This window comes from Elephantulus edwardii, unplaced genomic scaffold (genome assembly GCF_000299155.1).
Source record: "Elephantulus edwardii isolate Elephantulus edwardi_28Jun2011 unplaced genomic scaffold, EleEdw1.0 scaffold00052, whole genome shotgun sequence".
Classification (NCBI taxonomy): domain Eukaryota; kingdom Metazoa; phylum Chordata; class Mammalia; order Macroscelidea; family Macroscelididae; genus Elephantulus; species Elephantulus edwardii.
Window position 1 is genome coordinate 10,939,388 of NW_006399802.1, and position 11,131 is coordinate 10,950,518.

Consider the following 11,131-nt stretch of genomic DNA (forward strand, 5'->3'; position numbering starts at 1 on the left):
AAAATCCCTAGCTCTAATGCAAATAAAAACAACTATAAGATATCATCTAACCTCAATAAGAATAGCAAAATTTAACAGAACAGCAAACATCAAATGCTGGCGAGGTTGTGGAGAAACTGGAATCCTTACTCACTGTTGGTAGGAGTGTAAAATGGTGCAACCACGATGGAAGGCTGTATGGCGCATTCTCAAAAAGTTGCAAGTGAAAATACTATTTGGCCTAACAATTTCACTATTGAGAATATACCCTGAAGACACCAGAACTGCCACCCAAACAGATACAGGCATACCTATGTTTATGTCCACTTTGTTCACAATAGCAAAGAGTTGGAAACAACCCAAGTACCCATCAACAAATGAATGGATAGAGAAGCTCTGGTATATCCACACAATGGAATACTATGTGGCATTGAAAAACAAGGAACCCATGAAATATTATGCAAAATGGGTGACCCTGGAGGACATTATGCTGAGTGAAATATCTCAGTCACAAAAGGACAAATAGTGCCACTGTTGTAAAACAGGACTGACATAGAGATTGGGGGAAAATTGAGAAAGATAGGATAAATAATGTATACTGCATTGAAACAGATGAGAATTGTCTTAAAGGATTGTATGATTAGATATTGTTATGACAGAAATCCAGAACAAAGGTAACATAATGGAGTGGACTTGGGGGGAGGGATTACATAACAATGAAAGAATTTTTTCTTTTACATTTCAAAAAGAAAAGCAAATGGGGGGAGGAGTGGGTAGGGAGAAAACTTCCATTATAATAAATTTAAAATTAAAAAAGAATTGGCTGACACAGAAGAATTTCAATAAACAACATATGAGCATGAGGCAATGGTGATGAAGGAGGAAGTTCAGGCTGCTCTGAAGGACTTGGCAAAAAATAGAGTGCCAGGAATTGATGGAATACCAACTGACATATTTCAGCAAACAGATGCTGCCCTGCATGTGCTCACCAAGTTGTGCCAAGAAATCTGGAAGACAACTACTTGGCCAACTGACTGGAAGAGACCCATATTTATTCCCATTCCAAAAAAAGGTGACCCGACATAGTGTGGAAATTATCGAACAGTATCACTAGTATTACACACTAGCAAAATCCTGCTGAAGATCATGCAGAAAAGATTTGAACAGTACGTTGACAGAGAGCTACCAGAAATACAGGTTGGGTTTAGAAGAGGTTATGGCACTAGGGACATTATTGCCAATGTCAGCTGGATCTTGGCAGAAAGCAGAGAGAACCAAAAGAATGTCTATTTGTGTTTCACTGACTATGCAAGGGCACTTGACTGTGTAGATCACAATAATTTGTGGCTAACCTTGAGGAAAATGGGAATCTCAGAACACTTGATCATTCTTATCTGAAACCTATACTTGGACCAAGGAGCAATCCTCAGAACAGAGCAAGGAAACACTGCATAGTTCAAAATCAGGAAAGGAGTGTGTCAGGGATGTGTCCTGTTGGCATACTTTTTCAATCTGTACGCAGAACAGATCATTCAGGAAGCAGGAAGCAGGGCTTTATGAGGAGGAATATGGCAACAAGATTGAAAGAAGACTCATTAACAACCTACGATATGCAGATGACACGACCTTGTTTGCTGAAACTGAGGAGGACCTGAAGCACTTGCTGTAAAAGGTCAAGGACTGTAGTCTTCAAAATGGATTGAAGCTCAACTTCAAGAAGACAAAGATTCTCACCACTGGGCCAATTGGCAGCACCATGATGGATGGAGAAGAGATTGAGATTGTTAAGAGTTACAGCTTGCCCAGCTCTATAATCAACACTCTTAACACTAGCAGTCAGGAAATCAAAAGACAAATTGCATTGGGAAAATCTGCTGTCATAGACCTCTCCAAAGTGCTAAAGAGCAACAATGTCAGTCTAGATACAAAGGTGAGCCTAATCCAGGCCATGGTCATCACAATTACTTGTTAGGCTTCAGAGTTGGGCAATTATTCAAGATGACAGAAGAAGACTAGATGCCTTCAAGTTGTGGTGCTGGAGAAGAGAAATCAAATTGGTCTGTCTTGGAGAGGATGAAGCCAAGTCTTTCCTTGGAGGCTAGGATTTTGAAGCTCCGCCTCACTTAGTTTGGGCACGTGGCCAGGAGAGATTGGTTCTTGGAGAAGGACATCATGCTCAAAAGGATGGACGGACAGCGCAGGAAAGGGAGACCTCGGATGAGATGGATTGATACAGTAACTGGGGTGACGGGGGTTGGTGTGTCGGAGTTAGTGAGACTGGCTCAAGACAGGGAAGGGTTCAGAGCTACTGTACATAGGGGTCACTATAAATTGCAAGCAACTCAATGGCATATAAAACTACATAATATGACAGGTTTGGAAGCAGGAGTGGCATCCACTTCCTAAATAATATGCCTCCAGAAACCCTATGAACTTTGATAAATGTCAATAGTTGTAAAGGGGCTTTAAGCCTTTTGTTCATAGGGCCTCAATGAGTCGTGCTTGACTTGAAGGCAACCAACAACAACAAAACAACACTCTGGTGATCCAGGGGGTAAGGAACTGCACTGCAACTCAAAAAATAAACAGGCAGTTTGAATCTACCCGCTGCTCCACAGGAGGAAGATAGGGAATCTCCTCCCTTGTGATTTATAGTCCCTGAACACCTGCTGGAAACAGTGAGTCAGTCCTGACTCAACTGCAAATAACAGCAACGACACTTAACTGGTTCTAATTTTCTGAAAACAAAAATTTGACACTACATTTTAAAATGTTCAAAGGATATTGTCCATGTTATTATGAGATGTCACACGGTTGACTCTGACTTACAGCATCCTTATTTAAAATAGAAATAAATGCTGCCCAGTCCTGCACCATCGTTGCTATCTCTGCTGTATCTGAGCCCACTGTCACAGCCACTGTGTCTGTTTATCTCATTGATCGCCACTAGAGTTCCCTACAATTTGAATAGAAAAATTAGTAAGAATCATGCTGTGTGTGTGTGTGTAACTCAGAGCTTAAAAACAGAAAACATCTTTAAACCCAACTTACAAAACTGATGCTATATTAAGAAAGCAGATTTCAAGCCAAAGAATTAATTAATTGATTAATATCATTCAAATCTCAATCTATGACCTTAGCTAAACATTATAAATCAAGACTGAAAATGTTATAAACATTACTCAAAGCAATAGAGTTTCAAAGGCCGTTTTTATGAAGTAATTGCATTTGTTGATGATAGAAATTAAAAAGTCATTAGCATTAAAATTCACTTTTAAATTAGAAATTTAATTAAAAAAGTAAATTTATTTAGAACGTCTAAAAATAATATGATTAATAAACACTAAACTCTATCTGTATATATTTAAATAAAAATCATTTGTTTTATTAAAAGAGATAACTTTAATTTGTAACTATATTTAAATATTGAGCTATTATTTAAAATCTCTTTTTACTTACCTAAAGTCTATCAGTAAAAAGGCTGATACAGGAATATCAAAATATATAGAAAAGTTCAAGAGCAGAAATATTGTGATTTTTTTCCTTTTCCACAATATTAAAGAACACACAAAAGGTGCTTAATAAATATCCACAGCCATTTTTAAGAAAGATAGAATAGAAATCATTTTTTAAATTTTTTATTATCAATTATAGATCCCTAGTATAGAACTCTAACCTTAACTATAATATGCCTACTACCACGGCCTCTTCTAAACCCAGACTGTACTTCTGGCATTTCTCTGTTAATGTGCTTTTCCAGTCATTTTTTGGATCATTTTCAGCAGAATCTTGTTTGCACGTGATATTAATGATATTATTTGATAATTTCTGCATTCTGTCAGATCATCTTTCTTTGGAATGGGAAAAAATACAGATTTCTTCCAGTTGGCTGGGTGGTTTTCCTCCAGATTTCTTGACACAACTTGGTGAGCATATCTAGGGCAGCGTCTGTTTGTTGAAATATGTCAGTTGATTGCCGTCAATTCCTGGGCCTTGTTTTTTGCCAATTCTTCCAGAGCAGCTTGAATTTCATCCTTGATCACCATAGGCTCTTGCTCATGCATTGTTTCATAAAATTCTTCTGTGTCTGCTAATTACTTTTGGTACAATGGCTCTATACTCTTTCCATCTTCTTTTAATGCTGTCTGGATCATTTAGTATTCTTTGAATTAAATATATCAAATATAATTTGAATATTCACTTATTATTTAAAGCATCCTGAAGTATTGCTTCTTGAGGATTGAATTCGTTCTTCAGTTCCTTCAGTTTAAGAAATGTTGAGTGAGTTTGATCTCTTTTATTTTCTGACTCCAGCTTGTACATTTCAACTTGTACATTTCACTATAATACTTTACTTTGTCTTCCGGCGCTGGTCTTTGAAACCTCCTATTCATCTCCTTAATAATACCTTGATTTCTTCCCTTTACTTTAGCTTTTCAGTGCTCTAGTGCAGTATTAGGAGTCTCTTCTAACATTCATCTTAGTCTTTCCTTCCTCCCCTGTCTTTGTAATAACCTTCTGCATTCTTCCTGGATGGTATTCTTGATGTCCTCCCACAGCTCATCTGGTCTTTGCTCAACAGTATTCAAGGCCTCAAAGCTATTCCTGAGATGGTTTTGGAATTCAGGTGGGATAAAATCAAGGGCAAATGTGCCTGATCCAGGTCATAGTCTTTGCAATTACTTGCTGTGCATCAGAGAGCTGGACAATGACTAGGAATAATAGAAAAAGAACTGATGCCTTTGAGCTGTGGTGCTGGAGAAGAGTATTGAATATATCATGGACTGCTAGAAGAACAAACAGGTTCTTCCTAGAGAAGATGAGACCAGTCTGCTCCTTGGAAGCAAGGATTCTGAATTACATCTAACATACTTTGGACATGTTGCAAGGCGAGACCAGTCCTTGGAGAAGGAAGTCACGTTTGGGAGGGTGGAGGGACAGCGCAAGAAAGGAAGACCCTCGATGAGATGGATTGATTCAGTGACTGGGGTAATGAGAGTAGGTGTGTCAGAGACAGTGAGATTGGCACAGGATAAAGCAGGGTTTAGGGCTGTTGTACATAGGGTCACTGAGTCGCAAGCAACTCGACGGCACATAATAACAAACAACTATAGAACTCTGGTGACTTAGTCCCTAGGGAGTTGTGCTGCTAACTCAAAGACTGAACATTTCCAGTCCTTCAAATCCACCAGAGAGGCCTCAATAGAAAGATCGGCAGTCCCTTCCATGACAAGTTACAGCCTCAGAAACCCAGCGAAGCCCCACTGTAAGTCAGAACTGACTCCGCACAGTAGTGCGGGTTTTGCGTAATAAAGAGAAATCACATATATTACAGAAACTCAAATATAACAACAAATACAAATACACATACTCCTACAAAATCCAGTGAAGGCAAAGTTAGTCTCCATCACCACCTAGTGGTAACAGCACAACAATAAGGGGGGGTGGGGGAGAACAGGATTATTTATACCAACAAAATACAAACACGCAGTTTATCACTTTTCTGCACAATTGATCAGCACTGGATCTACTTCTCTTGGGTCCTTCTTCAGTTTTTCATGATCCTGCCCTTTGGGAAAACCCAACCAGAAATATCCTTAGGTAGGTTTTTCCTTTTGTCTATATAAAATAATTTCATCCACTTTGAGGTGATACCTACTTGTTGTACAAAGTTTAACTAAACCAGTAGCGCAATGATTAAAAATTGGCAAAGCAAGCTGTGCTGCAATCCCAAAGGTGTGTAGTTCGAATCCATCAGATGCTCCACTGGAAAAGGAGGGACAATCTCCTCCTGTGCCAGTTAGATCTGATTTGACAGTACACAACAAGGATGGGGAGGGGGAACCAATGGCAAAGCAAGCAACAACAAAATCCTCAAACAATGCTATTAAGCATGTTGACTTTGAAAATAGCTCAACATTACTAAGTGTTAAAGAGTGTAGATGGCATCTTTCCCCGTCCTATCTGCACAGTCTCCCAGCAAGTTTGGGGGTAGGCCCTTGGATCTGGTTCCTTGGGAACTGTCTATCAGCTCTATCCCATCTTAATCTCTGGTTTGCCTGGAGGTTGCTGCTGCTTCCATGTAAATCAAGGTCTGACTGGCTCAGCAATCTCTGCCCCCTGCTGGATGGACTTTGCAATTCTTCACTTCTTGTTAGACGTGAGATCCCCTCTTCTGTTGGCCGACCTATTCATTTTAAACCTGGTGAGATGGGAACACAGACCACGAGTTACTTATGAACATCCTATTTATGTTCCCACCCAGCCATGCTGAGAAAGTCAAAGTTGATGACTAGCAAAGACATTTTTAACAATAAATCCATAATACTATACTTAGTAAAGATGTTGTTTGTTGTTGCTGTTTGGTCGACTATGACCCATATCAATCCTGTAAACAACAGAGCAAAACCTCACCCTGTCCTGCTCAGTTCTCACCCTCTCCACCATGGTCAAGGCCGTTGTTATTACAGTCACTTTGTTGGTCCATTTTGTTGAAGGTCTTCCTGTCCTTGACCTCCTGTCCTTGACCATATAGAAAGCATAGTATCCTTTTCTTAGGACTGGCACCTCCTGACAATAAGCCCAAAATATGTAAGACAAAGTTTCCCAACTTGTTCTCTAGAGATGGTGACGTGGCCAGTTACCACACTTGATTGGACAGTGATGGTAATAAAGAACACCCTCATTGCACTTCTTCCAGGACAGATTTGTTTGGTTTTTTGGCAATCTATGGTATATTTTTATATGGTATGGTTTTAGTTTGCTTGACTCCACAGTCAACACTCTTGATAACAGCAGCCAGGAAATCAAGACACGAATTGCACTGGGAAAGTCAGCTGTAAGGGACCTCTCAAGAGTACTGAAAAGCAACGATGTCAGGCTGGAGACTAAGGTGCACCTATCCAGGCTATAGTCTTCTCAATTATGTGCCATGCATTGTAGTGTTGGACAGTGAATAGGGATGATAGAAAGAAAATCGATGCCTTTGAGCTGTGGTGCTGGAGAAGAGTGTTGAATATACTATGGACTGCTAGGAAAACAAACAGATTTGGCCTGGAGAGGGTGAAGCCAGTATGCTCCTTGGAGTCAAGGATTCCGAAACTTCGTCTGACATACTTTGGGCATGTTGCGAGGAGGGACTAGTCCTTGGAGAGGGACATCATGTTTGGGAGAGTGGAGGGATGGCACAGGAGAGGAAGACCCTCGATGAGATGGATAGATTCTGTGATTGGAGTGGTGGGAATGAGTGTTTTTGAGACGGTGAAGTTGGCACAGGATAGAGAGGTGTTTAGGGCTCTTGTACTTGGGGTTGCTAAGAGTCGCAAGCGACTCGATGGCACATACAACAACAACAACAATGGTATAATTGATTCTTTTTGCTAACACCGTAATTCAAAGGCATGGAATCTTTTGTCATATTCATTATCCAACCTTTGCATGCACAGGAAGCAACTGAAAATACCAATGCATGGGTTAGCTATACCTTAGTCTTTAAACTGACATCACTGCTTTTTATAGCACTTTGAAGAGGTCCTTAATAGCACATTCCCGATGCAAAACGTCTTTTCATTTTTTGACTGCTGTTATGATGGATGTTGACTGCAGATCTAAATAAAATAAAATCCTTGACATCAATCTTTTCTGTATCTATGTTATCTACGAGTCTAATGGTGAGGATTTTTGTTTTCTTAATATTGAGAAGTAATCCATATTGAAAGGTGTACTATTGGATCTTCTACAGTAAATGTTTCGCAAGTATTCTTTACTTTTTGCAGGCAAGGTTGTGGTATTTACATAATGTAAATTTTTTATGAGTCTTCCTCCAATCTTAATGCCACTTTAATCTCCATTAATCCATTTTCTTCAATTATTTCCTCAACATACAGATTCTCCATACATATGGAGAAAGGATACAACTCTGATGTACAACTTTCCTGATTTTAAACTACGCAGTATCCCCTTGTTCTGTTTTAATAACTGCTTTTTGCTATGTACAGGTTTTGTATGAGCCCAACTAAGTATTCTGGGATTCACATTCTTTTCAATGTTATCTATACTTTATTATGATCTACTGGAAGCAGGAGCGGCATCCACTTCCGAAATGGCTTGCCTCCGGAAACTCTGTGTACAAACAGTGCTCAGGCTGTTTGTTCATAGGGTCGCTATGAATCGTCTACGACTCGACGACATTAAACAACAATAACAATGACGACGACCAAGAGAGAGCTACGTTTGCCTAGTGGAAAGGAAGCTGTTCTACCAAGGCAAAGGTGGGTGATTTTCATCTGTGGCCCTCGGCCAGGTTCAAATTGTCTTCCTGTCAAACATTCTTCTAGGTGGTATAGCACTGGTCTGTGCGTTGCTGTACAGAGGTAACTCGTGGTTGCTGTGATGCTGAAGCCTGTGACAGTGATGTGCCAATCGTGGTAATGGGCACCCATGGTGGACAGTGTTGGTTGGAGCTTCCCGACTAAATCAAGCCTGGAAGCAGGAGCGGCATCCACTTCCGAAAAGGCTTGCCTCCGGAAACTCTATGTACAAACAGTGCTCAGGCTGTTCGTTCATAGGGTCGCTATGAGCCGTCTACGACTCAGCGGCATCAAACAACAACAACATTATGATCTATGACATCAAAGACTTCTTGTAGTCGCTAGCACATGAATGAATATCTTTCTGTCATTCTCTGCTTTCAGCTAGGATTCATTTCACATCAGTAATGATAGCTGTCATTCTACAGAATCCTCTGAGTCTGGGGTATACTATCTTGGTAAAGATGATGTTGTTTTATATCATCAAAACAGAGCCAATTCATAGCTGGCCCTTCATCATATATATATAGAATTTGAGAACTCTGAAACTTGAAGAGGGAAAACTTTGTCTTTATAATCATGCACTTCAATTTGGAATTAAACATTCTCTTTCATTATCAATGTCATAAACAAATCACACTGTTATTAGAAGGATGTGTGATTTTTGCTACTACTAAAATCACAAGCATTATTAAATTCCATGATAATACTTACCAATATATTAAAATGTCTTTCATACTCATCACTGCTAAAATAATTATAGCTATTGTAACCCCCAATAGACCTTGTCATTTAATGCCTTAACAATGAATGTCTACTTATTTCTATGTCAAGAATTTGCTCTTACATTTTAATGACTCTGTTGTTTTGCTTCTGTGTGCCCTCAAGACAATCCTGACTATAAGACAGAGTAGGCCTGCCCCAGAATAGGGGTTCTTGGGCTGTAATGAGAATGGTGCACGAAAGCGCAAGATTCTGCTTGCTCTAGGATCTGCTGTTCATTGAGTCCCTACGAGTTGTAGTTGACTCCACACCATGTAACAATAATAAGCTTTACAGGAGCTTATTGTTAAGATTTTGCTGCTAAGCTAAGGGTTGAACATCTCCATCAATTTTAATGGCACCAGCAGTTCTGCAAAATAAAAATGAACAGTCTCCTGTCATTGTGATTTAGAGCCACAGGAACTCAGTGAAGGGTGGCTATGAGTTAGAATAAACTCAGGGACAGAGATTTTTAAGTTTTCTTCTGCAGAGATGCTTGTAAGCTTGAGTCATTGACCTTTTGGTTAGAAGTTGAACAGTTGCACCACTAATGGTCTTTTTGATGACTGAAAGTTCAATAGAATTTATTTTTGTAGTAATCATTTGCGTTTGTTAAACACCTTAACCCACAAGGTACATTAAACCACCCAGTATATCTCCCAGAATTACTATGCAGTCTTAGATTAACAACTCATCCACACTTGTCTAGAATAAAGAAAACAAAGAATTTCAAGAAGAAAAACTCTAAAATTGCCTAAATGCTTTGATTGTATTTCGAGGAAATGTACTCTGTGCTATTGGCAAAGAATGTGGTGAGTTACAATACGTAGGCAGGTGGTGAGACTGATCATGATGTTACAACGAGTGAGAATCTACACAAGGGCACCTAACAGCAAGAGAAAGCTATAAACAAACGAGTAAAAACAAGGAAACAAAAAAAAATAGAAAATTAATACATAAAAATTCTCACACGCTTCAGATTATAGGGCTGAGCCAACTAAGAAGATGCTTTCTCATCTATAAGGAGTTCAGTGAAGAGGACTCCAGGGCTTAAGGAATGTTGAGGAACAGTGTTTCATGGTGTCAGACACCTAGATTTCCCTGTGGCTTCACCACAAAACAATGTGACTGCCACATTATTATCTCTTATATCCACATTCCAGCCAGGAGAAATAAGTAAACAAAAATAAACCAACTGCTCCCCTACTTTAAGATCAAGGCTTGTAACTTGTGTATCTACAGCCAGGACTTAGTCACAAAACTGTATGAAGCTGCAAGGATGCTATTTTGAAGAACAGAGTGGGAGGTGAGAATAAATACGGAGAAATCGCTTCTAATCACTGTCACTTCTCTCCAGTTCTTTCTTTTGTCCATGTTCTGCATTCATTTCCTTCACCGCATTTATGAACCTGAACTTATTTCCTGATCCTCTAGTGGTATTGTTAACACATTCACTTGCCAACGAAAAGATGCCAATTCAATGAGAGTCTCCTCAGGAAAAAAGACCTGCTGATATACTTCTAATTTTTTTTCTGCTCTACTTTTTAAAAGTCAATTAGTAAGGGGTTCTCTGGAGCACACTTCTCTGACACACGTGGAGTCAGTTTCAGTCAGAACTGATTCTAACGACATTCAGAGTTTTTCTCTTTCTCTTCAGCTGTATTAGATTGTACATTTTAGGTGGACAAGAACTTGCACAAGGTACAACCAGTACAATCCCAAGTGACAGCTCCGGATATTTACACTTCTACCTACACACATTGACCCACAAATAAGTATATCTTTTACAGCGCTGCAATTGAAACATATATAGGAGGTGGTGGCCTCACAGCTGTGGACCAGGCCCAAAGCAGTCTCTACATTGGGCTAACACAGGAAGCGACACAATTTAGGAAACAAAAACAAACATTTCCAGCCTCTGGCCTGCAGAGAACAGAAAGGCCTGAGTGCCCGCCTCCCGGGCCGGGGCGGAGCTGGCTCGCCAGGGCTCTGCCCCGCAGTTTCCGTCCACAGTTGGTGCGGACACAGCCCTTCTGCAGTCAGGAGCAGACTCTGGAAGAGAAGGGATGGCCAGCTTTCTC